The sequence below is a fragment of the Xyrauchen texanus genome, chromosome 41 (assembly GCF_025860055.1).
Source record: "Xyrauchen texanus isolate HMW12.3.18 chromosome 41, RBS_HiC_50CHRs, whole genome shotgun sequence".
NCBI lineage: Eukaryota > Metazoa > Chordata > Actinopteri > Cypriniformes > Catostomidae > Xyrauchen > Xyrauchen texanus.
This window is the reverse complement of record NC_068316.1, coordinates 10,157,653-10,185,475: the sequence shown is the minus strand read 5'-3', so window position 1 is coordinate 10,185,475 and position 27,823 is coordinate 10,157,653. Positions and strand designations below refer to the sequence as shown.

The 27,823-nt window shown below is 37.7% G+C and overlaps 1 protein-coding gene across 1 annotated transcript in view; it reads right to left on the bottom strand.

The window, feature by feature from the left end:
- Positions 1–27,823, bottom strand: part of LOC127634428 (heparan-sulfate 6-O-sulfotransferase 1-B-like) — a 76,062-nt gene that overhangs the window by 3,791 nt on the left and 44,448 nt on the right. The window lies entirely within an intron of this gene.

Here is a 27,823-nt window from a genome sequence, read left to right as displayed (position 1 = left end):
CTTAAAGCTGAAGTGTCACCAAACGTAACTGCAAAAAAATTATCATTATTTTCAAACAAATTCCAGGAAACTCCCCCTGTCTTTAATTGGTTGTACAAACAGATAGGTACCTTCCCAAATTTGACAAAATTCCAAAACTACTGGATGAGCTAATGCTGATTTATCAGTCTGAACGGGCTGCTCAAACAAACAATGATAGCACCACTTTTAGGTGAAATCAACCTACCGGTAGAAATGGTTAACTTACATTTGACTCTGCGTAATAAGCTGGGATACGAGAAAGAATTTTAACATCAAGAAGTAACATAAACTTTAAAGGTGCACTTAGTAACCTTTGTCTTTGTGTAATCTTGGATTTACACTGACACTTAGCAGCTTGGATGCAGCATAGTTTAAAATCAATAGTTTTCAGACATGAAATATTCAGTCAGCCATGATTACTTTAATGAGAAAAAGTGTCAAATAACAGAACGGTTACTGAGATTAAGCGAGTAGTATTCAGCTGGTCATGTGATTCTAACATGGCAGCCCCCATGTGTGGACCCTATCCATGTAGAATAAAGCAGCTTTCATAAGGTTACTGATGTGACTGGAGTCTTCATTTTAATGTGCGTTCATGATTTCTAACATATTTTACAAAATGACTATTCATCTCTTTATGAGTTAAACAAAAATCAACTCAGCAAAATACAACAATACAGTATGATCTTATGCCTATTAGTAATTTCTCTACTAACATTTCAACAATTACACTGTTCTGAAAGATGGGAAGTAACAGGTGTAAACCATGACACTATAAATGCCTCTGACCCAAGGGCATCTACAGTATGTCTTAATACTTTCCCACCACTTCACTTCCTGTCTGTCTAGATGCCGGTTTTGATTGATGGACCTTGAAAAATTATCATACTGTACGCTGGAACATTCCATACAAGTTTGGTAGTGTTTAGAAATACCTGATATACAGGTCTCTGATCTTGCACTGTAACATAGCATGAGCAAGGTTCATAGAAATGCAATCGTGTGTCCATGTTGGATTAACACTTAAAAAAAAAAATTAAAAAAAAAAAAGAAGAAGAATAAATACATTTTCTTTTTTAGCATTTTCTAAAAAAATATTATTACTTTCAAAATAGTATTAGAATCATTTCCTTGCTCAATCATTACTTGAAGCTAGGCATTTCTTCTGAAAAATTGGAATTCTTTCAAAGCGAAGAAACAGGCTCAGGGTTATTAAGTGCACAAAACAGGTGAGACATAGATAGAAGTGAGAGACAGGAAGCATGTGTCACCGGGAGTTGAAGCACTCGAAAGTGATGAAACCTCAAGGAAAGTCCTCAATTCGTACTGTAAACACTGCTTACATGCATTCTAGAGGGACGTTTCCTGACAAATATAATAATAATTAAAATAAAAACTTTTCGGAGTGATAGAACACCGGGAAAAGAAAACTTTTGGCAGAGCTACAAGAAGGAGTGCCGCCAACAAGCTAGCAGGTGGTTTTCCACAGAGTAATCTCAGTCTAACCGAAGACAGAGAGATTTAGCTCTCAGTTACTAGTTTTAACGCCCCCGCTGTCACCACCAGCTCCAGCTGTGCAGGTCTAAAGGGTTTCAGGACCCTCAATTCCTTCTTCACCCTACATTACCTCTTCACACCCCTGTGACCAAATTTGCAAACAAATCAGACCCTCCAAACAACAGCCAAGAACTGGTTTCATATTCAAAAAGAGCATTAAATCACTGATTAGACAAACACAGTGGGCGATGCTGAATTTCACTGGTGCTGATCCACATGGCACTTCTCAAAGTATCACTGGGTGCTGAGATATGCTATGCAATCATCTTGCCTCTGGCCAATAGACGGCAATCCAGCCAACACTCAAATGCCCTTACACTGTACGTGCAGTACCCTCTCTGAACACATGGTGGCAGTGTACATATATTAACCAGACCCTAACAGAAGCAGAGGATGCTTGTGAGCACATCAACACCTTTTCTGTCACAGTGAAGTGTGTAAGCATCCTTAAAAATGTCTTTAGCTGATCTTTTCCTCCCTTTTCTGTCTAAATTAATACATTCGTCTTTTTAAAATCTTCACACACAGTCATGGGGGTCAAAAGCGAAGACACAGGCTCAGGGTTTTTTAGTGCAAGACAGGTGAGCTATAGATATAAGTGAGAGACATATATCTATAGCTCTCTACTGGGAGTTGAAGCACTCAGATAATGAAAGTGATGAAACCACCTTAAGAAAAGTCATCAGTTCTTACTGTAAAAACTGATTACAAGAGACTATTTAGTTCTTCTCTGTATCTTCACATCTCTTTTGTTAATCATCTCTGTCTTTCTTACTTTTTGGTGATGAAGATGTTGGCATATAATCATTTGCGAGCCTGAGAGACATCCGAGATCTCTCTACAGTGCCAAGTCTCCCATTTTAATAACTCTCCTGTTTCCACAGAGATTTAAATCTAGGACCATCATGGCAGATCCAAACAACAGCCAATAACTGGCTGCCTCCTCTGTGTAAGACCAGTCAATACTAATAACACACACTGCAATAGCCTCATTATTAATGAGAAAGGGCCCAGTATCGAGACTAGGGGCACCTCACATGTAACTGAGGTCACATTATTGGAGCCTGAGCTGTTTCAGTGCACAGACTTATAAATTAAGCTATTGAGTACAAGTCTCTTTTATAGAAGTATTTTATAATTGAATTAAGCACCAGTTAAGGCCAGCTCTAGTTGAAGGATTTTAGCATATGTGTGTGTGTTTGTGGGTAAGGTTGCTTTGGCAAAGTCAAAAGGATGTCTAGAAATCTGAACAGTGGTTCCAGTTGTTTGTAAGTGTCAGATTTAGCTAAAGCAACCTTGTTCAAAAAAGTCAACACAAAATCCTGTGCTCAAAAGGACGATTCTCACGAAACCTGTAAAGAAAATGTCCTGGTCCAGCTTTATTCTAGAATCAAAAGAAGCAAATGAGAAATTTTCATATAGAAAATTAAGGCTATTTTTAGGGCCATTAAAAGTTTTTACATTGTGACATTGATTTTTTTTAAGACAGTTTTGCACACTTTACCCCCCAATTCTCATTACTGCAAAGTGACAAAAAAAAAAGAAAAGAAAAAAAAGATGGTAATTATGATTCTCATTACTAAAAACTTGATTTAAACAACTTGATATGATCTAAATAGCAAAGTATGTATACATTATAGTACTTCTCTTTTGGATTATTTTGATTAAAAATCATTGAATAACAGCATCTTTTTACTGTAATATAGTAAACGTAAATGTGAATATAAAAAATGACTGTTTGGCTAATGAGAATCATCAATGGGAAAAGAAAAACATCTGGAACATCTGTTTATTAGGTGGTAAAATGTGTTTAAGTGTCCTGAAAAAATTATTGTATATATATATACATATATACATACACACACATATATACACACGCGCACACACACACACACACACACACACAGTAAATATTTTTTTATTGATTTGGAGTTACATATGACAAGGACATTTTCTTGACGAATGTGTGAGAATGATCTATTTTTTATAGATTTATTATTCATGATTTTATAAAATCATTTTGATAGTTTGTATTCACTGTTATCGACAACATGGTGATGTTTGCAACCCATTTTACTGTCATAATGTGATGCATTTAAAAGTAAAACGGGATCAAATGAGGAAACAAAAGTAGGGCGGGACTCAATTTTATTGATTGGGTACTAACTGGATTATGAAAATTGGTCTCAAAATGCCAGGTGGTTTGAGGAAAGGAGTTGAAAAATAAAAGGGTTTGAAGATGTCAGCTTTAAAGCAAAGTCGTTTCAGAGGCAGAGGAAGTAATTTTTAAATATGAAAGATTACAAAGTAACTTTTTTCTCATTGGAAGACTGTGTACCAATAAATCAGTTACAATAAGTCCAGAAAAATGTATAAAGTAAATAACATATTTCTATTACACATTGACTTTAAATTAAACATTCTTCATTAAAACACTCCTCAACTTGATTAAAAATCAGATTATTGAGGTCTTAGCCCTGCTCTCTCCCACTGAGTCATGGGAAAGGAAATGTGGCTCTTAAGAGAGACAGAATCTACAGCCTGCTGGAAAGTCTGAAGTTCAAGGTCATAGCTGAAGACAGCGAACATGCTGGAAGACTCCTCCTCAGGCTGACAGCTCAGAGAGGAACCGCCACAACTTGCCGTCTAACACGACTCCACATGCAAATCAGCCTCTCAAATATATGATGACTGCACAAAGACCAGTCACCCATTCTGACAGACCAGACATAAAACAGCTGTGGGGGTACTTTTTCTGCCTCACACAAAGAAAGCAGAGAAAATAACCCTCTCGAAAGAAGATGCTCTCTTTCCCTCTCACACACATCTGGAATGCCATTCATCTCTATTTGTTGGCATCTTTATTCCACTCCCAATGGCACATATAACTAGGGTAATGGAGCATTGATGCATTATTGTTGTAGAACCTCTGCTGACTGTAGCCACAGGGTTACCTCACCTCGCCAGAACCTCCAACCTTCTTCGGTTTAACATGCTTGTCTTCTGAGCAGTACCACTGCTAATTTGAATCTGAAGATGACAAGTAGGATATCTCAAAGACAGCCCAGGTGAATATTTTTCAGACTTTCATCACAGATGGGCATGATAGCAGTGTTGACTGCTATCATGCTATGTGTTGACTACCTAGCTACTGCGAAACTGAGTTGTGAATGGGATATTGTTTTTTTTCTCTCTGTGTAAATGCAACAGACTGTACTCGAGTCTGTCACCTTGGAGATGATTCACTTGAAAATCCATTACTCTGTAAGGACGGAGTACAAAAACTTGGACAAAGACAAGCAATTCTTTTGAAAATGTGTGTACACGCACAAAATGCACTAACCCAAAATATAGCCTGCTTTATCTTCCTGTAGCACATGGGTGGTGACACAAAGGTACAGTAAATCCATGCCAATTAAATAGTTAGCGTTTTGGTATGATTATATTATGATAATCAGCATTTGAACAAGCCTTGACACTTAAAATGTTATATGATATAAGGCCTCCACTACAACACAGGCATTTTGAATTGGCCCACTGTATGTGCGGTGATGCAATCATACCAACAAGCAGAGGACATAATTCTACTGAAATGCTATTCAGTGGCAAGGAAAATATTCCGACAGATCTCATGAATATTGCAGGACTCTGGAAATGTTTTTGCTAAATGAATGCAAAATATCGGAGGCGTTCCAAGGAGATATGTCCACGGTGTGGTGCTACAAGTGAGTTTAATGTTCTTCCAAACAGATGAGGTTAAGGTTAATGCTTTATCGAGTTTTAAATCAACAAAGCCTATCTCACAACCCTAAACCTAACCGATAGTGTCATAAAAGCAAATGTGAAATGAAAACACAATTGCTGACCAACCACATCATTTTGTTAAGCTTTTATGACACTTTTAGCTGACGTGTCAACTCATGTGCTATGCTAGTCTCATATCCCGATCCTTTGGGTAGCAAGATAAGCTATCAGATAAGCTATCACGCAAGTTGATCGTGTTTGTTAATGTAGTTGGTTATTTAATGCAAACATTATAATGAATCGACTTTCAAGTAATGCGCTAAAGTAATAGTGCTTTGATGTCGTAAGATAGTATTGCATGAGGAACAGAGCGAAATGTGTTTATGAACTGATATGCCATTTTACTCACGATTTGCGTGAAAGTGAATAAAAGTCGTTGTGGTAGCAACTTGTGTTTTTTCAGCAGAAAACTGAAGCAATATATAGAGCAAGCCACGTATAGTAAAACTTATTTTGCAAAAATTTACATATAGTAACATTCTATGAGACCAGGTTGAAAATATGTTATAGGTAAAAGGAAAGAAACAAATGTAAGATCCTCAGTCTCACACTGGAAATGTTTCTCTAGAGACGCTGACCTGTGAACTACCAAAAGGCCTAAAACTACCAAAATCTGTTGGCTGGTTTAAGAGGGGGATTGTGAACTTTTCAGTAGGTCAGGCTGGAAGAACAGCTGGTGATTAAATTATATCAAATTAGCTGATCGCCAGTTTGGCAAGACTGGGAGACTAGCTTAAACCAGCTAAGACCGGCAAACCAGTTACGACTGGCTTAACATGTCACACTTTAAATTAAAATGTTAACATACATAATGCAGCATGCACATTAGCATGTGATACAACGTGACAATAAGCTGTTAGCAAGCTACCATGTGCTGAAATGAGACGAAAGTCATAAAACTAACAGGGAGATCAACTGACAGTTACACTAATAAATTAAGAGATGAGGTTCTCTCAACAAAAATACAACCAAATTGTCTGAAAGAGTCTCATCTGTGAACATACTCAAAATGATGGAGTGGCTAAATTGAAAAGGAAAAGAGAAAGAGGAGAAGACAAGCTGTGGAAGGAAACCAGAGAAGCAGAGAGAGTCTTCCTTATGCTTCCGTAATTTTAGAAAGCGAGTGAAAGAAGCTTTCTGCCCGGAGCACAGAGACGAGCAGTTGGTGAAAATTTCACCCATGACAGTATCAAACATGTGAAAGTAGGGGTGGGGGGATTTCAGCTAGATTTCTCTAACTATCAAAGGCACTACGACTCCTTTCATCAGGATAAATATAAATTCCATCTTTTTCCTGGTGCTCACTGCCGCATGTTACATGCCGTAACAGCTGAGAGAGCGTGACTAACAGAGAGCGGCAATTCTTTCGTCTTGGGTTGTGGGAGGAAGAGACAGATAAAGACGCCAGTGTGTGTGTGTGTGTGTGTGTGTGTGTGTGTGGGGTATAAAGGACTCGATTTTTTAATTTTTTTAAGAAAATGTGAGTGATGCTTGGAAAAGTCGCCACCACAATGCAATCATGCAATGAGTGGGATTTAGTGCATTGTTATGTGGTTGCTAGGGTGTCTGCTAACTGGACCAAGTCAAAAGAGCCCACCCTCAATCTTTATGATATTTTACCCAGCTTAAAAGACCAGCATGAAATTACAGTTGATATACTACAGTCAACAATATAATTCGACAACAATGAATAATAGGGACTTTGCATTTGACTCCTTCAACGGTTAAGTTTAGGGTTGGGGTTAGCGATTATAAACGATGCATTTCTGTTGACTGTACTATATCATTTACAACAAAAACCACAGCTCATTCGCTCAACAACACTTTCAGCTTCAGCCACTGGGGTAGTGATACCAACAGAGGGATCAGTAAAGCAGCAAAATTCAAAATACAGAAATAAGTAATAGTGATTCTTGCTTTAGTAAGCACCACTACTAAGGTTGCTGTGTGGAAATATGCATGAGAGTATTCTCAGTAAATAAAACAGTGACTTGCTACCCGCAGACAGATGGGCCCAGGTGAGGAACCGCAAGATCAATGATCTCAATGAATTGAAGTAAACCTCTGCCATCCTTCCACTCTCATCTACTTGTAAAATGTCAATAACAGTTCACATGAGAGAAAGAGAGAATGTCTTCTCCTGGAGAGGTGGTAAATAAGTCAGGCAGGATGTGCCGACCTCCTGCAGGTCCTACCTGGGGTCTCGTAAAGCAGCCATCTTAAACCCATGCAGGTGTTCCACATCAGAGCTGGTGATAAATAACTTCTTGAGATGTTAGGAGTTGGGAAAGATCCTAGTAGGTTTAAGCTCTGCCAAATGTGCAAGAACAGAGCAAGCACTAAACCAACACAGTGAGTAATCCTGCATGGCATCTTGTCATTATAAAGCAGTCATCATAATTGTGAATTGTGACGGGTATCATGTGGACCAGAGTAGACGGCAGTAAAGAGTTATTACATGGGGCTCAGGGCTGGATATATCCACAGCTGCATTAAAAAAAGAAACCTTTGGACACAAAATCAGTATTTCTCATTTGTTTTACAGAAGATTTGTCCAAAAACTCTAGTAAATGTTTCACTACCTGAAAACTTAATTTAATATGACTTGTGCATATAAAGTCCAAGGTATTTACAGTTGAATTCCAGAGATAATAGATATAGACCAATATAGAGAGAGGCAGACAGCACTGATCTAGTCATCTACAGTTTTATTAAAGCTAGAGCTTATTGTTGCATGTGGAGCTTCATGTTTATGTATGACAGAAGATCCAGGAGTGACTATAGGTAAGGACTGGAGAGGGACTCAGGCTAGAATAATGCAGGATTTCATAAATCCTTCTCATAATACAATGCCCTCTTGAGAGAGTCTAGTATGGCCTGACCTTTAACCACAGACCAAACAAATTTACTTATCATTGAGGTGCTATGAGGATAAAGAAATGCTTTTATTATTATGATTATTACTACCCTATCTTTATAGAACCAAATAAAAAACATTTTGTTCACTTAAGCACAAGAAGAGCAGATTTTGGAAGGTCACAATTGCCTGACAGCACCTCACTGTGCTAAGGTGATGCCACATGTTTCGGTGTGTACGTGTGGGGAACTGGGGCATTTTAACCTAACAGCCATTGTTGCCAAGTAGATTTAAAATGTTAAGAGCAAAAAGTAAAATACTTGGGGAAAAATTGTCTGCACTTGCTGACGTCACCAAAGTTTGAACACGGAGGATGACTGCAAGGCCGTAATGTGCCATATGGGACGGGTCCCAACATTCTGCTCCAAAGAATATATTTTTAATAAGTAACCATGTGGTTTACATTACAACCCACACAAGAGTCTTCTACAGGATAGACTTGCCACGGTCTCATAATTTCCACACCAGTGCGATGTTCAAGTTCAAACTGACTAACACCGGTATTACCAATGGTTAGACACTAGGTGGTACCATTGGGTATATTTAATTTAAGCAATAGCCTACACAATAACGCAAGGCAGCTTGATTTCAAATTCTGTTTTTTTATTTTTTTATTTACACTAAAAATGAAAATAAAACTGAAAAAATAAATAGCAATTAAAATTGTGTTGTTCAACTTTTTGAAAGATGCTTTTCAACACCCGTGAAGGGCTTTAGTGATTTTGCATTGGAAATTAAATTTATTTAAAAAACGAAAAACTTAAACCAAAGACATTTGTGAAGCATCCACATGGTTACTTATGCATTAGACATCAGGGAATTTGCACGTAATGAAGTTGTATGAGTTTATGTGACCAACAACATGCAAGACCATATGAAATAGCCAACTCGTAAATTATGTACGACTTTTCATGAGATTGGGTTGGACCTGCACGACTGAGCGCACAAGACCAGTCCACGTGTAAATGCACATCTCTGCGCTGATCTGTCCATTAAGCCGTGCTGATTGATCCAGTTAGAGTATGGAATGTTACCTATTGATATTTCTCATATGCAATGAAAAACAACAGAGCACAATCAGAGAGTCAGCCAACTTTTTAGTCGCACCAGTGCTAACTCTTGCAGAGTTTAATCGCACTGTTAGGAAAAATGGTCGCAAAATTACTCGCAGTCTGGAACCCCGATTTATTCTGTGGAATTTGACAATTTTCCATGGCACGCCTGACAATCTTTCACGTGCTGCGTCACAGTGATTTAGAAACACTGCGTAAGGCTATTGTATTAATATTGAAAGTTCCATTCATAATGTTTCCACTGGTATAAAATTTGTTGTCCCTTGTACAGAGTAAAACCGGCAACACCGTACACCGTGGCAACCCTACTTCAGAACAATATTTTGAATGTTGTAATGTCCATTTCAATATAGCCTTCATTGCATAGGCTTTGTTGAGATAGACATTACAAAGTTTAAAATATTGTTCTGAAGAAGACTTTTGTGACTGTTAACCACATTGTTACTTGTATATATACTTTATTTACACCGATCAGCCACAACATTAAAACCACCTGCCTAATATTGTGTAGGTCCCCCTCGTACCGCGAAAACAGCGCCAACCCACATCTGAATGGTTATCTGAGTTACCATAGACTTTGTCAGTTCGAACCAGTCTGGCCATTGCCTGTTATCAACAGGGCATTTTGATCCACAGAACTGCTGCTCACTGGATATTTTTTGTTTTTGGCACCATTATGAGTAAATTCGAGAGACTGTTGTGTGTGAAACTCCCAGAAGATCAGCAGTTACAGAAATATTCAAACCAGCCCATCTGGCACCAACAATCATACATGCAATTATCTAATCAGCCAATCATGTGGCAGAAGTGCAGTGCATAAAATCATGCAGATACGGGTCAGGAGCTTCAGTTAATGTTCACATCAACCATCAGAATGGGGTAAAATGCATCTCAGTTATTTGGACTGTGGTATGATTGTTGGTACCAGATGGTCTGTTTTGAGTATTCCTATAACTGCTGATCACCAGTGATTTTCATCAGCAGTTCTGTGGACAGAAATGTCTTGTTGATGAGCGAGGCCAACAGAGAATGGCCAGACTGGTTCGAACTGACAAAGTCTATGGCAACTCAGATAACCACTCTGTACAACTGTGGTGAGAAGATTGAAATCTCAAAATGGTATTCTGAGATGTTGGTTGGTGCCGTTTTGGCGGCACGAGGGGTACCTGCACAATATTAGGCAGGTGGTTTTAATGTTATGGCTGATCGGTGTATACATATATTAATATATTAGCTGAAAGTGCCTTTTTTCTTATACTGTACTTAATTTTAGATTGCCAAAAATATAATATTGAAAGTAAAGTCCTAAACAAAACCTGATGAAACCACCTTGTTCCCTTGGAATAACAGACAAATAAAGGGACTCTCTCTGTCTGTCTGTGTGTGTGTGTCTGTGTGTGTGTGTGTGTGTGTGTGTGTGTGTGAGAGAGAGAGAGAGAGAGACAAATCAGACCACCACACATGCATATCTCTAAGAGTGTAATAAAAGAGTTCTCCACCAGGACATCTACAGTTCTGATCCAATAAGCAGAAAGAATGTGAGGAATGTTTATAGCGAAAAGACCCCCACAACGGCCTGAGGGGGATATCCCTCCATTTCACTTCACTGACTCCATTCTGACCAGCAGATTTCCAAGAAATCTCTCCAATTCTTGCGATTTAACATGCACTGTCTGGACTAAAATCAAATTTACTTTCATCACCAGAGCCAACTCTGCCTTCTCAGTCTGTTTTGTTTTACAAACTAATCATATTTTTTTATTTTAAAACAAAGTCTCCTTTAAGTGTTAAATTCCAGGGTTAACAAGGTTAAACAGTGAGTGTTTCTGGTAGATGAGGATGGAATGTATTTAGCATCTAACCTGAGGCATGTTTAGACTCTTATCAGACAGACAAAGAAAGCTAAGAGAGAGAGAGTGAGAAAGAGAGAGAAAGAGGGAGAGAAGGGGGCTTGGAAGTGCAAGACAGAATCCTTTGTTCTGAACAAACTATACTGAAATCTTCTCTCCTACTTTTAGTTTGGCCATGTTTTACTGCATGATAAATAATGTTACATTTGTGCTGCTAAACAGCTGCAGGTAAGCTGAAGGCAATAGTAATAAAAAAAATTATAATAATATTGTATTGCAACAATAAATTGATTAATTGTTACAATAAATAAATAAAACAATTATAAAAACAATATATAAATTAAATATAAATAAATTATAATTATAATTATAAAATATTAGCAATAGTAATAGTATATATGGGTTCAAGATAAAAAAATACCAATACAATTAAACACATTTTTTAATAAAAGAACAAAATACAAATAAAATAACTGAACGCAATAGTAAATATTTGTTAAAGAGACCAACAATGCATAAAATAAAAATAAAACATTAATTAAAAATAAAAAACTACAAAATAGCAAGAAAGCAATGCTAAGGATTGGTTAAAGGAACAAAAATACATAAAACAATATTTCTTAAAATAAATATAAAATAAGAACAAGAAAGCATTAATAAATATGGATCAAAGAATGCATAAGGTAAAAAAATATATAAAATGTTAAAAACAAGCAATGATAAATATGTATTAAAAAGAAATTTAGAATACATAAAATTAAATAAATATAAAGAAAAAATTAACTCTTCATAAGATTCCATTTGTTAACATTAGCTAACAACATTTGTTTACATGAACTATCAATGAACAATACTATTATTATTGATTAAATTATTAATTTCTGTTAATGTTAATTTCAACTTAGTAATACTCTTTCAATATCAAAAGTTGTATATGTAAACATTATTTAATGCATTAGGAACTAACAATGAACAATTGTATTTTAACTAATATTAACAAAGATAAATACTATAAAAATATATATTGTTCATGACAATGCATTAATTAATGTTACCGAATTTAATCTTATTGTAAGTTGTTACTGAAAAAATATGAAAGAAATAGTAAATATGGGATAAAGTGTCAAAATAATGTATAAAATATTTTAATAAAAAAAATGTAATTAACAAAAGTACAATACAATAACTAGATAGCAATAATAAATATGGGTTAAAAAGACAAGGCAGAATTCTGTTCTGATGATGAGGCAAAGACAGACTCTCTCTCTCTCTCTCTCTCTCTCTCTCTCTCTCTCTCTCTCTCTCTCTTTTATCACACCAGCTGAACCATTTGTTCCCTGGTCTTTTTCTTATCTATTGAACAATTTTTTTTTTTGCTCCTGTTTTTGGCATCTCGAACCAACCCCTGCATTCATCCTATTGCCCTCCTAATTAGGTTGCTATGATTGACATGCAGAAATGTGTACTAACAATCAACGTCATCCAGCATTTTTTCCATCAATTTTCCATCAAAATTGTCTTTTATAACTATCGAGGTGCAAAACAGATGCCGTTCCTCTTCATGTAATGAAGATACCAGCATAAACCAGTACAACTGACTGGTTATGTCTTTTTTATGCTAGTCAGTGCTGGTTTACCTGGTGGACCAATACAGCCATGTTGTTTAACCTATCATCGTCTTCTTAGTAAAACTCGTTGACAATGTCTTGTTGGTAGTTACAAAGCCTGATGGGGACACCAGCACCTCATTATAGAACAGCATCTGCTGGTCCACGTTTGAACAAACAACAGTTAATATTTACTTTAATTTTAACACAAGTACCCAAATTCAGTGCAACAAAACAAAGAATGTCTAAGACATACATACACACACGCGCGCGCGCGCATCTGAAAGAGATGCGAAATGACACAGTTTGAAGTTAATAAGCATTTCTGACCTCCCCAGTTTGCCTGTCACACATGAGATACACCAGGATAATTGCAATATCTACAGTATTTTATCACTATGCAATAAAGTATGTGCTAATGGAGCCATAATGTGAATTCTTTAGCATTTCTGTCATTTTAAACCACATCCACCATCAACATGACAGCTAAGAGTACCCAGCAGAAAGATAACAAAAACACAAATTGAAGCAAATGAAAGATTGGCCTTGTGCTATAATGTATTGAAGGCCCCTGGTAGGAGGTGAGACAGAGACCTTCATATGCCAGTAGATTGACGGAAGCAGACAGGCCTTGGAGACCCATTCAGGGCCAGTTGTCGATCTTGCTCACTTTAACCTATGCACAATGCTGACAGACACACACACACACGTGCACGCATGCACGCACGCATGCACGCACGCACGCATGCACGCACGCACGCACGCACGCACGCACGCACGCGCACAATGCCAGTAAAAGCAGTCAAAATAAAATGCTAACAGAAATAAAAGTAGAACAATGTTTTGAGGACACTTGCTTACATATTTACTGTAACAAACAAAGAACATAATTAAGAGGTCACTTCTCAATACATGTTGCTCTCTGTGAAAAGGAAAGCAAAGGAAAGGGTATGAAAAAAGGAAAAGAAGGGGAAAGAGAAGGAAAGGGAAAAAAGAAAAGGGGAAAGAAAAGGGAAAAGGAAATAGAAGGAAATGGACAGGAAATAATTAAAAGGAAATGGAAAGAAAAAAGAAAGAAAAGGAAAAAAGGAAAAGAAAGGAAAATAAAGGGAATCAAAAAGGAAAGGAAATGAAAAGGAAAGGAGGACGGGAGAAAGGTGGCAAAGAAAAAAAGGGTTTGAGGAAAGAAGGTGAGGAAGAAAGGAAGAAAAGATGGAAATTAAAGAAGGAAAGAGAAAGAAAAAAACAAAGGATAAAAGGGAATTATAGAAACAAAGAAAATATTGAAGGCAAGGTAAAATGAATTAAAGAATTGGAAAAGGAAGGGGAAGAAAAACATCATGGCTCCGGTGAGTCTGATGGTTTGTTTTGTAATTTTTCTCCCTCACGTCTCGCAGGCGCGGCCGGTGTGCATGATCGGCATTTCCATGGGAACATTGATTGTTCCCAGGGGAACGCTGAACATGCCACTAATTAGCGTGCCGAGCAACACCTGTTCCACCTAATTCACTCCCTTCTTAAGCCGTTCACGTTCTCAGTATCTTTGCTAGATTGCTGTTTGGTGTGAAGTAACTAACCTCACTCTCTCTGCCTAGTTGGTCCTGTCTCAAGTATCTGTTGGTTGCCTGTGTGTCGGGTGTGTGGTTGCCTCCAGTTCACTGCGTGTCAGTTTGGTTTTTACGGAGGATACCTCGTCTTTGCCCGCATGTCGGGAGTTAGATCACCCTACTCTGCTGGCCGTCTTTCTGCATCACACTAAGCTTCACCAGAGGATTCCACTAATCTATTCCTGACTTCCACAACACACACTCATTCTACGATCACACACTTCATGGATTGCCACGGGCGCAGCCATGGTGCGCGTGCTTCTGTCATCTCTCCCGGCTGGTGCCTGGATCCCAACATCCAAAATGACTGCTCACATTTATTGTAAATAAATCCTTTGAACTGTTCCTCTGTATCTGGGTCTGTTTGTCTCACTATTGCTCGTTACAAAAAGAAAATTAAAGGGAAAAAGAAATGGACCGGAAAAATAAAAAAAAGAGATTGATCGATCGATCGACAGACAGATCAACATATCAGACAGACAGATAGATCAACATATCAGACAGACAGACAGATCTACATATCAGACAGACAGACAGACAGATATCCAAGGAAACAGATACACATAGTAAGGGTGACTATTGTGTACATTATACAATGCTGACATATATTTCATCTGGTAAAGGAATGATTCAGTAATCATTAAAGGGTAACTAAACCCTAAACCAACTTTTTTTAGTTAATGATCTGTAAGCATGGGGCTTTATTAGTACTGGTCATTGATTCAAGTAATTTTTTTGACATTTGTGTATAAAGTGTTTTAATTCTACAATATATGGTGTAAAAACGTCTGAGTGCTGCCCTCTTCAGGTTGAACGGTGGCTACTGCAGTTGAATTTTCCTATTGGCTGTTGCGGTACTCGTGACGTAGCGGTGACAGCTGACGTAAGCAGGTTCCAGCTCACCACGCCAGATTCATGTACATGTCGTCTTGCGACCGTGTGAGGAATAATAATAACATAGAGTCTGACAGCAGCTGTCAATTAAACCGTCACTACGAGTGCCCCCCGCTCAGCCCCGCACTCGGTTCGTTCCCTCTATCCCCACCGGGGTCTGCCCATTTTTCCTGCATTTTCAAATATTTCTAGTGGGTGGAGTCAGACTCTGAGCAGGTGTTTAGTTACCCTTTAAAGATGTCTGAGAGGCTCATATGTCGGTCTCTGGTCTGAGTTAAACATTTCCAATCTTTTCAAGAAATGACTCCATATCAATTGAGCTCAATCTAACACCTAAAATGCCACATTCAGGATTGGGGTGTGCATTTCTAGATACAATATAGTGCAACTGTATATACGGTTTCATTTTCTGAGTTATGCCTGTGAAAAACTGGTACTTGAATAATATAAATTCTGATAAGTTAACATATTTTCGCTAATTTCTTCTACTGTATGCTTTCTACACAGCCACAGTTTCTTTAGTTTTCTTCTGTACTTCAGTGCGAATCAAAGCTCAGAATTAATGCTTAAAATACTACAGTTCTGATGGGTCGTAAAAAAAGGAATTCGATTCTCATGATTATGCATAATTGTAATGACCTCACTTCCACCTGCTGAATGAGTGAGAGTGCACCATTGAAATAAAACAAGCTTTTATCCAGGCAGTTATTCAGCACCAAGGACAGTGGTCAAACACATGTACTTGTCTCTCTGGTGGACAACAGGAATTCGGTTCTCCTGGCACTCCACGGTGGGGCACACCCACAGTCACTCAGCGAAGATAAGAAATACAGTCCAAGCACTCAAGAAATGTTAGCCTGCACTTTTTCATGGACATGCACAGATACACAGGCACACAGATTGTGTAGGCAGCATGCAGAACTTCTATGCCTCAGCGGGTTTGAAAGCTAGTCGAGTTTTCAGCGGGGTGACAGGTGACACATGGCCCGTTCAGCTTTTTCTTCAAAAAACGAGAAGCTGAAAACTCAAATCGGAGCTTTTGATGGCTATAGTGTCAAACCGACAAAAGTATCAGACAGGAGTATGTCACAGTTTGCCTAAACCACACATTTAATAAACCTGAAAAAACATTTAAACTCTATCGAATCAATCACACAGTAAGGAGTTTGGTAGAAAATTATTATTATAATCAAATTTGAATGGGCCTATGCAGGAAATAGTAAACAAGCTCTGGCGATTTCCGAAACAAGATTATGGATAAACAATAACAGCCAAAATGTAATGGAGCCAAAGACAGTAGACACATTGCCCATCTAATGACTCATTTCCATGTGCTAAAAGATTAATGACACCATTAAACTGAGTCATAATTTCAGCATGAGCTCTTGGCATCTCGCAATAAATGGTAATCAAATTATATTCTCGGTGCCACTGTTGCCAGGAGCACACCACAAGAGCACATATTATCAATATCATCCCTTTAATTGTGCTCATAAACGGAATGGTATAATATAGTGACAATCATCAAATTAACCTTTTCCTAACAATTCAACATCACTTAGTGTTAGAAAGATACGTTTCTAGAATAAGCAAGGGTGTTTGATAAAAGGTAAATGTATAGAACACCAATAACCTTGGCCAAAATGTGCCACTGTCTATTTATCTGCTGTCATGATTGCCACACAATGGATTTAATGATTCTCCTCTATTTCCCTTTCCATTGTGCTGGTGTTCGTAATCTCCCGTTCGCCAAGGATTAAAAAAAGAAATGCTGTAATCTCACCCACTTCAGAGTGGAGACAAAAACATTTCTCAGTCTAAAGTGCCCTCATCCATCCTGACTCAACATGAAGCGGAGATTCCACTAAACTTCAAAGTCTGTCACGGGATCAAGCGAGGGGGAGCGAGAGGAAGCTGCCCTTCACCTATCATTTGCTCTGTGGTAACACACTTCACTAATCTTATTTCCCTGTTATTCATCCATCGTTGGAAGAAGACTGGAGCAGGTTGATCAAAGTGACAGAGGGAAAAGTGGTTTCATTTCAGTGGAGTAGAAAGAATATTCAGCAAAAGCAAGACTGACACCCCTCCTCAGCTGAACTCCATTAACCAAGCCCTCACTCGCAAACTGAGGGGAGAACTGCCTCATACTTCTCTTTCATTCTCTCGTTTCCTCCCATCTTCTGTCTTTCTCTCTGCTGCTTTAGTATGATAATGAACATCAATATTCTATTTCACCTCCCTCTAAGGCTCGGACACAATTACCTCACCTCTCTATGTGTGTATCTGTGAGGGTAAGCAGGATAGAGCGATTCAATGCAAAAAGAGTGTGATTTCTTTTTGTTTTATAAAACAAACACTATCATATAAACAAAGCATGTGTCTTATTTTTGGGTACTTTTTGCCATTTTACTCATTGTGAAAGTAGACAGATGACAAGAGATGATAGGGAGAAGTGGAATCGGAGTGGAATTTAAATACTACAAGAGTCAGAATCAATCCCACATCTTCCTTGTGAGCACCACAGCACGATGTATGCTGACCACTAGGCCACAATTCCGAGGTCTACGTGTTTAAAAGATTAATATGAAGAGCTATTCATTCCAAATCAAGTGTGCATATAAAAATAGAGCAAAACGTCATGTCCTAACTAGGTTTGATATAATTTGACAGCAAATGGAAGATTCTTCAACTTTAGGCTCTTTTAGCACAGTGGACTCCTAGAAAGTAGTCACAGTTAAAAAAAAAAATATTATATGTGTCTAGTAACAATGTCAAATAGTGTACGCACATCTCAGGAGATATATGAAATTTTTGTATTTTTTGTTTCTGACAAATCCCACCACAAATGTAATTATCACATCATTTTAAATTATGTATTGTAGGGATGCACCGATATGAAATTTTTTGGCCAATACCAAAACAGTTTTTTTTACAAAAAGCTAATGGCTGATGCTGATACCGATATTCTGCTACTTACCATTTTGCTCAGGAATTATGTTTTAAAAATGTACAAAGAGATACAAAAGCTTTTGTTCTAACACATCATTTCTATTGAAAATGGATTGAATCTGTTGAACACAAGGCAGGCAAAAAAATTAAGAGAGCCACAAAAAAATATAAATAGAAGATAAGAAAAAAATATATATATTGAAAAATAACTAAATGTCATAGCATGATGACTGATGTAAAAAAAGGTTATTTTGCACTTCTAAAAAAAAAAAATTGCACTTCTGTTTCTCAAATGTCACATGTTTGTACAGTATATAATAGAACATCACAAATTGATATTATGCATTTGTTGGTCAATTCCACAGAAATGTCAACCATATCATGGGAAAATAATAAGTTTTCACCAAAGGAACAAAAACGCCCTTTTAATGTCTATAGTGATGTAATGAATAATGGAAAATGCCATCCAGACTGCTAGGGGGTACCGCTTGGTCACACAATGCTGACTGTAGCGCTAATTGCAGTACATTTTTATACACCGCTTTTGTAATCGCACAAGACCATATTTCTATTTCAATCTAAAATCAATCAGCCTAAATGGATACCATGCCAATTTAAAATATAGATATTGTTTTACAAAAACGCATCAGAAGGCCCCTTGGAGCCGTATGGATTACTTTTTTTGATGGATGGATGTGCTTTTTTGGGCATCAAAATCTAAAGTACCATTCACTCCCATTATAAAGCTTGGAAGAGCCAGGATATTTTTTTTAATATAACTTAGATTGTGTTTGGCTGAAAGAAGACAGTCATATACACCTAGGAAGGCTTGGGGGGGGTGAGTAAATTATGGGATAATTTCAATTTTTGGGTGAACTAACCCTTTAATATAACTCCATGATGGAAGTGACTTTGTCTTGGTAAGGCTAATTTCACAGCTAACATTTTATGTATTATAAATGCACGCAATTAAATAGTATTTTCACACTTTTTGCATATTTTGTTTCAATAAAATATTGAAATGACGCAGAGTGATTTTTACCTTACATTTTATTTGTTTTCTTCAAACATCTATTAAATCATCTTCACTAACACTTTTGTAGACTTGTTAATAAAGTACACTTGTTTACCAAATGAGACCTTATGAAAGAATAAATAAAGTAAAAATATGTTTGTTTTAATAAATATCAACCCCTGGGACATGAAAGTGCCCAAAGTTGAAGAAACACGTGATTATTTGTTGCGATGTTTACAGTGAACAAAAATGAAAACAAAATGATGTAAGACATGACAAAACGATGGCCAATCAGCGTATATTTGTTGCTTAATATACAATGTGGAACAATTCTGGACCAATTAGGTTTCATTGTGAGCAAGGTACCCAGCATGACATAACAGATAAAAAACAAACAAACAAACAAACAAACAAACAAACAAACAAGCAAATGACAAAATGTCTTGTCACATTTGCAGATGGTAAGAAAAAAATCTGATTAACAATGAAGAGATAGGATTCGTCACTCATTGATGTAAAGGAGCTGAGATCTGCAATGGTATGGGTGCAGCTGCAGGGATGCAGTAACTCGAAGAATGCATTAGTCATTTGAACTACCGACGACAGACTCCAGATAAACCACTTAAACAATAATACATAGAACAAAGAGGAATACCACAACACAAAGAGCCATAGGAACGAGATTAGTGAGCAAAACCCGGTTTGTCTGTGTTCGTATGGAAGGGACGACTCTCCCTCTGGTGTGTGTAAAAGATGGTCAGACTAACCACATGCCCTCTATCAATCTGACAATTGGCTGCGTTCATTTGTAGGACTTCTTTCAGAAACTGACTCAATAGTGATCTCCTAAAAGATAGTCTTGGCCTTTAACAACCCAATTATTATCTGATTGTCTGCCTTTTGATTTATGGGTGGACAAAGGAAGAGGATGGGACAAGCGTATTCACGATAGCGGGCTAAGCGAAATGCTGTAAACACTCTGCATTATCTCGTTGCACACTTGAACTTGAATCAGAGCTCCGCTAAATGGGAGAAGACAAATAGCAACCAAACCTGCAAGATAGATCAGCCTTATGTACAACAAGAAAACTTACAATCATTGGATTTGTTGGAGCTCTGGGTTTGAATCCTATCTTTTGGGATGTGCAAATACCTATTTTCAAAATAAACTAGTTGCTTGAACAACTAATCGGTCTTGAATCGGTCATGAAATGAAGAATCAAATTTTCCTTGATCTTTTGAAATAAAAGAGGTCATTATTAAAAAACATACTGTTTTTTAATGTTTTCAGAACTCAAAATCTTGCAACCTTTCTATTTGATATTGTTATTTCATTGAAAGGTATAAGATTATTCTTGGAGTAATATTACCCTGGCACACAAACATAATATTTCCTTTGGTCTCATATGTACCTCTATAGATGTTTACCCCTCTATAATTTACTTCCACGTGTCAAATCTGGAAATGTGAAAATGATCTATTTGGCTGGTTATGATTTCTAACGGTAAAAAACAGCAAGACAGGGTGTGATAGAATAGAGCAGAATACAGGAGTCTCGAAGCACGTTTTAAAATATGAACATGACATCTAAAAACATAACGCTCATGGTAGGACAGTTAAAAATGCAACAACTGTCAAAGACGTCCATCTAAATGTGTATAGCTGTAGCGGTAGTGAATTTAAAGGATGTATTTAAAGAAGCAACTTTTCCAAGAGGGTTTTACTGAGACAAAAACGTTTAGCAGCATTCAAGCATGGCACATTAAAGCACCACCACTAAAAACATAAAAACTAGTTGACCATTGTGATCCATTCCTACCATTTACCATTAATCAATTAACTGTAGGCCAGGACCAACAAAGAGTGTACACTAAAACAATTAAGGCAAGGTTATATTTTAGAGAATTCTCCATGCAGATGTCAATAAATGTCCTGTCTGCATGGTTGAAATAAATCAACAGACCGTGACATGTTGTTTGTCAGGTCTATTTTCACATAACACCGTATATAAATAATGATTTACTTGTTTTTATATGGCTCTTTAGGACTGTACTAAATCAATCATCAGAGTGTGGGTAGGAGCTCTGGCACAGCAGCTAGTTCTAATGTTTCAGACATGTCGAGCTGTGGAGCTCATGTGGGGACATTAGTTTGAGTCTGGCTTGCAACATAAATCCCAGTTACTATCTCTCCCTTTAATGCTCTCTTATGGAGTATTAATTATTATTAATGCTCTCATATATATATATAACTTATACATCTATATAATTCAACCATCTGTCTCATTGCGGAACGGCCATGCCGTTCTGTATAATCTTGGCTCATCGCCACGGTTACGGTTTCTTTTTCCATTATGGTGCTGTGAATTTAGGTTTAGAATGGACAGACTAGGCAAGTGACCAATAAAGAGTCACCACGTCACTAACCGTCCTGAGTACGGTTAGATAACCCAACCGTGAAAATGGAGGAAAATCGCTTACTGTTTTATTATTTTTTTTATCTTTTCATTCTGAGAACTCTTTATATCGCTCACAACAGTGATGTGCTGAGTGTTCCTGCCAGCACAATCATTTGTTGATGCGCTTCATGGAAATATTATATATATTAGACTTACTGAGAATTTTATTAGAAACACCTGTAACACCTACATATTCATGTGATTATATAATCAGCCAATCATGTGGCAGCAGTGCAATTAATGTCCACATCAATCATCAGAATGGGGAAAGATGTGATCTCAGTGATTTCGACCATGGCATGATTGTTGGTGCCAGACGGGCTGGTATAAATATTTCTGTAACTGATGATCTCCTGGGATTTTCACGCACAACAGTCGCTAGAGTTTACTAAGAATGGTGCCAAAAACCAAAAACATCCAGTGATGACAGTTCTGTGGACGGAAACACCTTGTTGATGAGAGAGGTCAAAGGAGAAAGGCCAGACTAGTTCAAGCTGACAGAAAGGCTGCAGTAACTATTCTGATAACCACTCAACTGAGCAAAATCATATATTATCTCATAATATATCTAATATCTAATAAAGTGATCTGTGCGAAAATAAATTACTTTGGAGACAAAATTGCTGAAAAGGGTCCCAAGAAGTTAGCTAAATCTGAATAAAAGGGGAGATCTTCAAAATAAAATTATATATTTGAATATTTATTAATTAAAATGATATATATTAAGTAGAAAGATAAGGTAGGTTAGGTAAAGTCTACAGTAGTTTTATTTAAAACAATGAAAGTCTATTAAATATCCCTAATTAGATAGCAAGGTAATTAGTTAAAGGTTATCAGGAAGTGTTCTGTGTTTACATTCAAGGAGTGTCATTCTTCTTTACCAGATAATGAATGAGACATTAAGCATTCATCCCTAAATCTACACTTCCAAATCCCCTTTGAAAGCTACATTCTGGGATTGAACCACACCACCCAAGCAACATCATCAGAGCTCTAGAGGCTGACTGGGGGAGAGAGAGGGGTGGTTTTACCCCATTATCAGCTTTAAAAAGAGGGCAGTTTTAGCGTCTATGTGGCGACTCACGTGTGTACTCTGTGAATATCTCAGAAGGCTTGCACTCAGTCTCCTGCTCTAAAGACCCACGCGGGTGGCAAGGGGGTGGAGCACTGCGTTATGTTGCGCTCCAGGGCTCTGGGTGGGGGAGATCCCTGCGTTCCAGTCTGCCTGTGAACAGCAGATGACAGCTGAGAATGAGAAGCATTTGCGGGGGCCACAAAGCAGCTCTGGGGTGGAGATCCTGCCACAGTCAGACCCCTCACCTCATGTCAGCCTGTCACCTCCACTTAGAGAGCTCACCAATCTGTCCCGATGCTGAGATGCAGGGCCCTAGTGAATTAACACCTTCAATCTCTCTCTCTCATACACACACGCACACACACACTTTAATTTCTATGAGGCAAATTGTGCTGGCAGGAACCCTCAGCACACCACTGTTGTGAGCGATATAAAAAGAGTTCAGAAATGTGTCATTCACTTTAATTGTAAGGAAAAGGAAAGTATGTACATACTTTGGAATTTCTTGTTTTTGTATTCCACCGGTTTGGAACAACATGAGGGTGAGAAAATGAAAGAATATTCATTTTAAGATGAACTACCAAAAAAACTTAAACTAAAGAATTAAAGCTTCATTCCTTTGTTTCAGCTCTGTATAGCCACACAGCTCAAGAAACTCCATGTTTCTTGTGTTTATTGAATTCAGAGAGAGTCTGCCAAGTTTCACATGTGGTCACACAACAGCACACACACACACACACACACACACACACACACACACACACACACACACACACACACGCACGCACGCACACACAGTGTAACCTAAACCATACCCATTCATTCACTCGTTCTTGGCAGGACAGCAGTATTGTATGTGTTTGGCACATGCTGCTCGTGTAACATTTATGAGCAGTTAGGATATGAGAGAGATGGTGGTTCCTCTACGTGAGCAGTGTAGGAGTCTGACAATATTAGTGCTTCCTTCTATACTGGGGTCATGAAGTCACATCAGGTTCAATTCAGGCAGCACTGCAGGCTTCAGAGATCTGCATTTATTTAGTCTTGATTTGAGGAATGAGGTGCCACATTTTCTAGGATAGCACACACACACACACACACACACACACACACACACACACACACACACACACACACACACACACACACACACACACACACACACACACACACACACACACACACACACACACACACACACACACATGCACTGTGACTTTTCAAAGGCCGCCATGACAGACTTATTAGTGTCATGGACTGCAGGAACCGAGATTGGCACACATGAATGGAAAGAGGGAAAAGTCTCCTCTACAAAAGACAAGGTGCAAACATAGACTCGCTGTCAATCAACTTGATTGACAGTTCTCTGCAGGCTACTCCAAAAAGCAGCCTGGGATCTACAGTCAAGGTAAAGTCACCAAAAAGAATCTCTTAATGTTAAATGAACTTCCACACAAACATAGTGTAAGATCTTTGAGGAGACAATGCTCGAGTCAGTTTGAAGAGAGGGAAAGGTTATTTCACCAAATATCGGATCAGTCTGGAATGACTGAAAATGTACAGTGCATTCAGAAAGTATTCAGATCCCTTTATTTTTTTTCATATTTTGTTATGTTGCAGCCTTATGCTAAAATACTTTATATTATAAAAAAAAAAATCCACATCAATCTACGCTACATACCCCATAATGACAAAGCAAAAAACAGATTTTTGATAACTTTAAAAATGTAATAAAAAGTAATAAAAAGAAAAAACTGAAATATCACTGACATAAGAATTCAGACCCTTAACTCAGTACTTAGTTGAAGCACCTTTGATAGTGATTACAGCCTCAAATCATTTTGGATATGATGTGACCATCTTTGCACATCTGGATTTGGGGATTTTCTGACATTGTTCTCTGCAGATCCTCTCAAGCTCTGTCAGGTTGGATGGCGACCGTTGGTTTAAAGACATTTTCAGGTCTCTCCAGAGATGTTTAATTGGGTCCAGGCTCTGGCAGGGCCAATAAGGACATTCACAAAGTTGCCCCTAAGCCACACTTGCATTGTCTTAGCTGTGTGCTTAGGGTCATTGTCCTGTTGGTAGGTGAACCTTCGGCCCAGTCTGAGGTCCTGAGCGCTCTGAACCAGGTTTTCATTAAGGATATCTCTGTATTTTGCCACGTTCAGCTTTCCTTCAACCCTGACCAGTACCCCAGTTCCTGCTGCTGAAAAACACCCCTACAGCAGGATGCTACCACCACCACGCTTCACCGTTGGGATGGTATTGTGCAGGTGATGAGCAGTGCCTAGCTTCCTCCAGACATGACACTTGGAATTGAGGCCAAACAGTTCAATCTTCATTTCATCAGACCAGAGAATCTTATTTCTCACAGTCTGAGAGTCCTTTAGGTGCTTATTCATGTCTCTTGCACTGAGGAGAGGCTTCCATCTGGCCACTCTGCCATAAAGCCCAGATCTGTGGAGTGTTGCAGTGATGGTTGTCCTTCTGCAAGTTTCTCCCATCTCCACACATGATCTCTGGAGCTCAACCAGAGTTGCAATCAGGTTCTTGATCACCTCTCTTACCAAGTCCCTTCTCCCCTGATTGCTCAGTTTGGCCTGCCGGCCAGCTCTATGAAGAGTCCTGGTTGTTCCAAATTTCTTCCATGCAAGAATTAAAGAGGCCACTGTGGTTTAGGACACCTTCAATGCAGTCAAACTAATTTTGTAGCCTTCACCATATCTGTGCCTCGACACAATCCTGTCTCTGAGCTCTGCAGGCAGTTCCTTTGACATAATGGCTTGGTTTTTGCTCTGATATGCATTTTCAGCTTTGAGAGCTTATATAGACAGATGTGTGCCTTTCCAAATTAACTGAATTTGCCACAGGTGTATTCCATTCAAAGTGTAGAAACATCTCAAAGATGATCCAGAGAAATGGGATGCACCTGAGCTAAATTTCAAGTGTCATAGAAAAGGGTCTGAATACTAATGTCAATGACTACTTTTAGTACATATGTAAAGTTATCAAAAATCTGGTTTTTGCTTTGTCAAAATGGGGTATGGAGTGCAGATTGATGTGAAACAAAAAACTAATTTAAAACATAAAAAAATTTGAAAAAAAAATGAAGGGGTCTGAATACTTTCTGAATGGTCTGTATATATTCTAGTATATATAAATTATATATTTAGCTTCTTCAGTAGACACTCTTTGCCTAGATTACACTGCTGCTTTGCACACTCTTGGCATTCTCATTTCCATGTATGCTGGGCACTTATAATCAGCTTTTCCTCCACTATCTGCTCCAATTTACCCACTTAATTATTATTTTTATTTTATTGTAATAATAATAATAATAAAGTAACAATAATTTTAATTATTTCAATTAAGCATAATCAATAACACACATATATTATATCTTTTTTATAAAACCTATTTATATATGATAGAATTATATAAAATATAATTATCATATTATATTAATATTAAATATGTTTATTACTATAATAAATTATACAACTATATAATATTAAATACAAATATTTTATAAATATGGTTTATACGTTTATAAATTTAATTATATGTTCTGACTAAAAAGGGAAAAAAAAGGGTTTTCTTTCTGCAGAACTACAACATCAGCTTTCAACTTATTCAGCTGTACAATGACCTCACAACTCACAGGTACTCTCTACAGCATCACAATTAGATTGATCAGTCATACACCTTGCATCGTTTAAAATTAGTTTTAACAGTCATAAATCAATATCGTTTTTTTATATCTGTCTTTACCCCAGGCAATGAGGCAGGTTTTCTCCACATCAGTCCTGCAACCTGTAATGTAGTCATATCTTGAGGCCATGTTTTGCACTTTATGAGCATAGAGTGAGGCTGGGTTAATCTATATTCCTCTTATATTATAACGGAGCTAAAGGGTAAGATGAAGCATCCAATGAGGGTGATGTCTGGAGCTAATCTGTGTTACTGTAAATGCAAAGCCTGTAGGAGACATGCTCACTTATAAGATAAGACATGGAAACTGATGGGCCATGAACGCTGTAGTTTAATGACAGTTTCCCCATGGCTTCTATTCCCTCATCTCCTCATCCTTCCTTTTTTCCCCTTGGGATATGGTGCCAAAATCCCCTAGAATAAGATTGTCCTCACCAATCGACTGGGAACCCTCTCAGTAAATGCTAACATATAGAAGTCAGCAGGCATTTCAATAAATAAAGAATCAAAACATGTTATGTAAATGTACCTGTCAGATCAGATTAAAGGAATAGTTAATCCAAAAATGAAATCTCTCATCATTTAGTCACCCTCATGCCATCACAAACAAAGATTTTTTGAAGAATATCTCAGCTCTATAGATCCATACAATGCAAGCGAATGGTGAGCAAAACTTTGAAGCTCTAAAAAACACATGAAGGCAGCATATAACTAATCCATATGACTCCAGTGGTTTAATCCATGTCTTCTGAAGCTATTCAATCAGTTTTGAGTGAGAACAGACCAAAATATAACTCCTCGCATGATCATAATTTCAAGCTTGATTACACTTCCTAGTAGAAAACGAACCAAACCCACAAACAAAGACAGCAGCAAAAGTACACAAACACGGGACATAACATGACGCATGCATGGAGCATAAGATGGCACTATGAAGTGTAATCGAGCTTGAAATCATGATTGCCAAGGAGACAGCTGATGACAAGATTTCTAGTGAAAAAAAAAAAGTTATATTTTGGTCTGTTCTTATCCAAAATCAATTGAATAGCTTTAGAAGACATGGATTAACACACTGGAGTCTTATGGGTTACTTTTATTCTGCCTTACGTGATTTTTGGAGCTTCAAAGTTTTGGTCACCATTCACTTGCATTGAGTGGACCTACATAGCTGAGATATTCTTAAAAAAAATGTTTGTTCTGAAGAAGTAAGTCATACACATATGGGATGTCATGAGTGTGAATAAATTATGAGAATTAAAATTTTTGGGTAAACTATTTC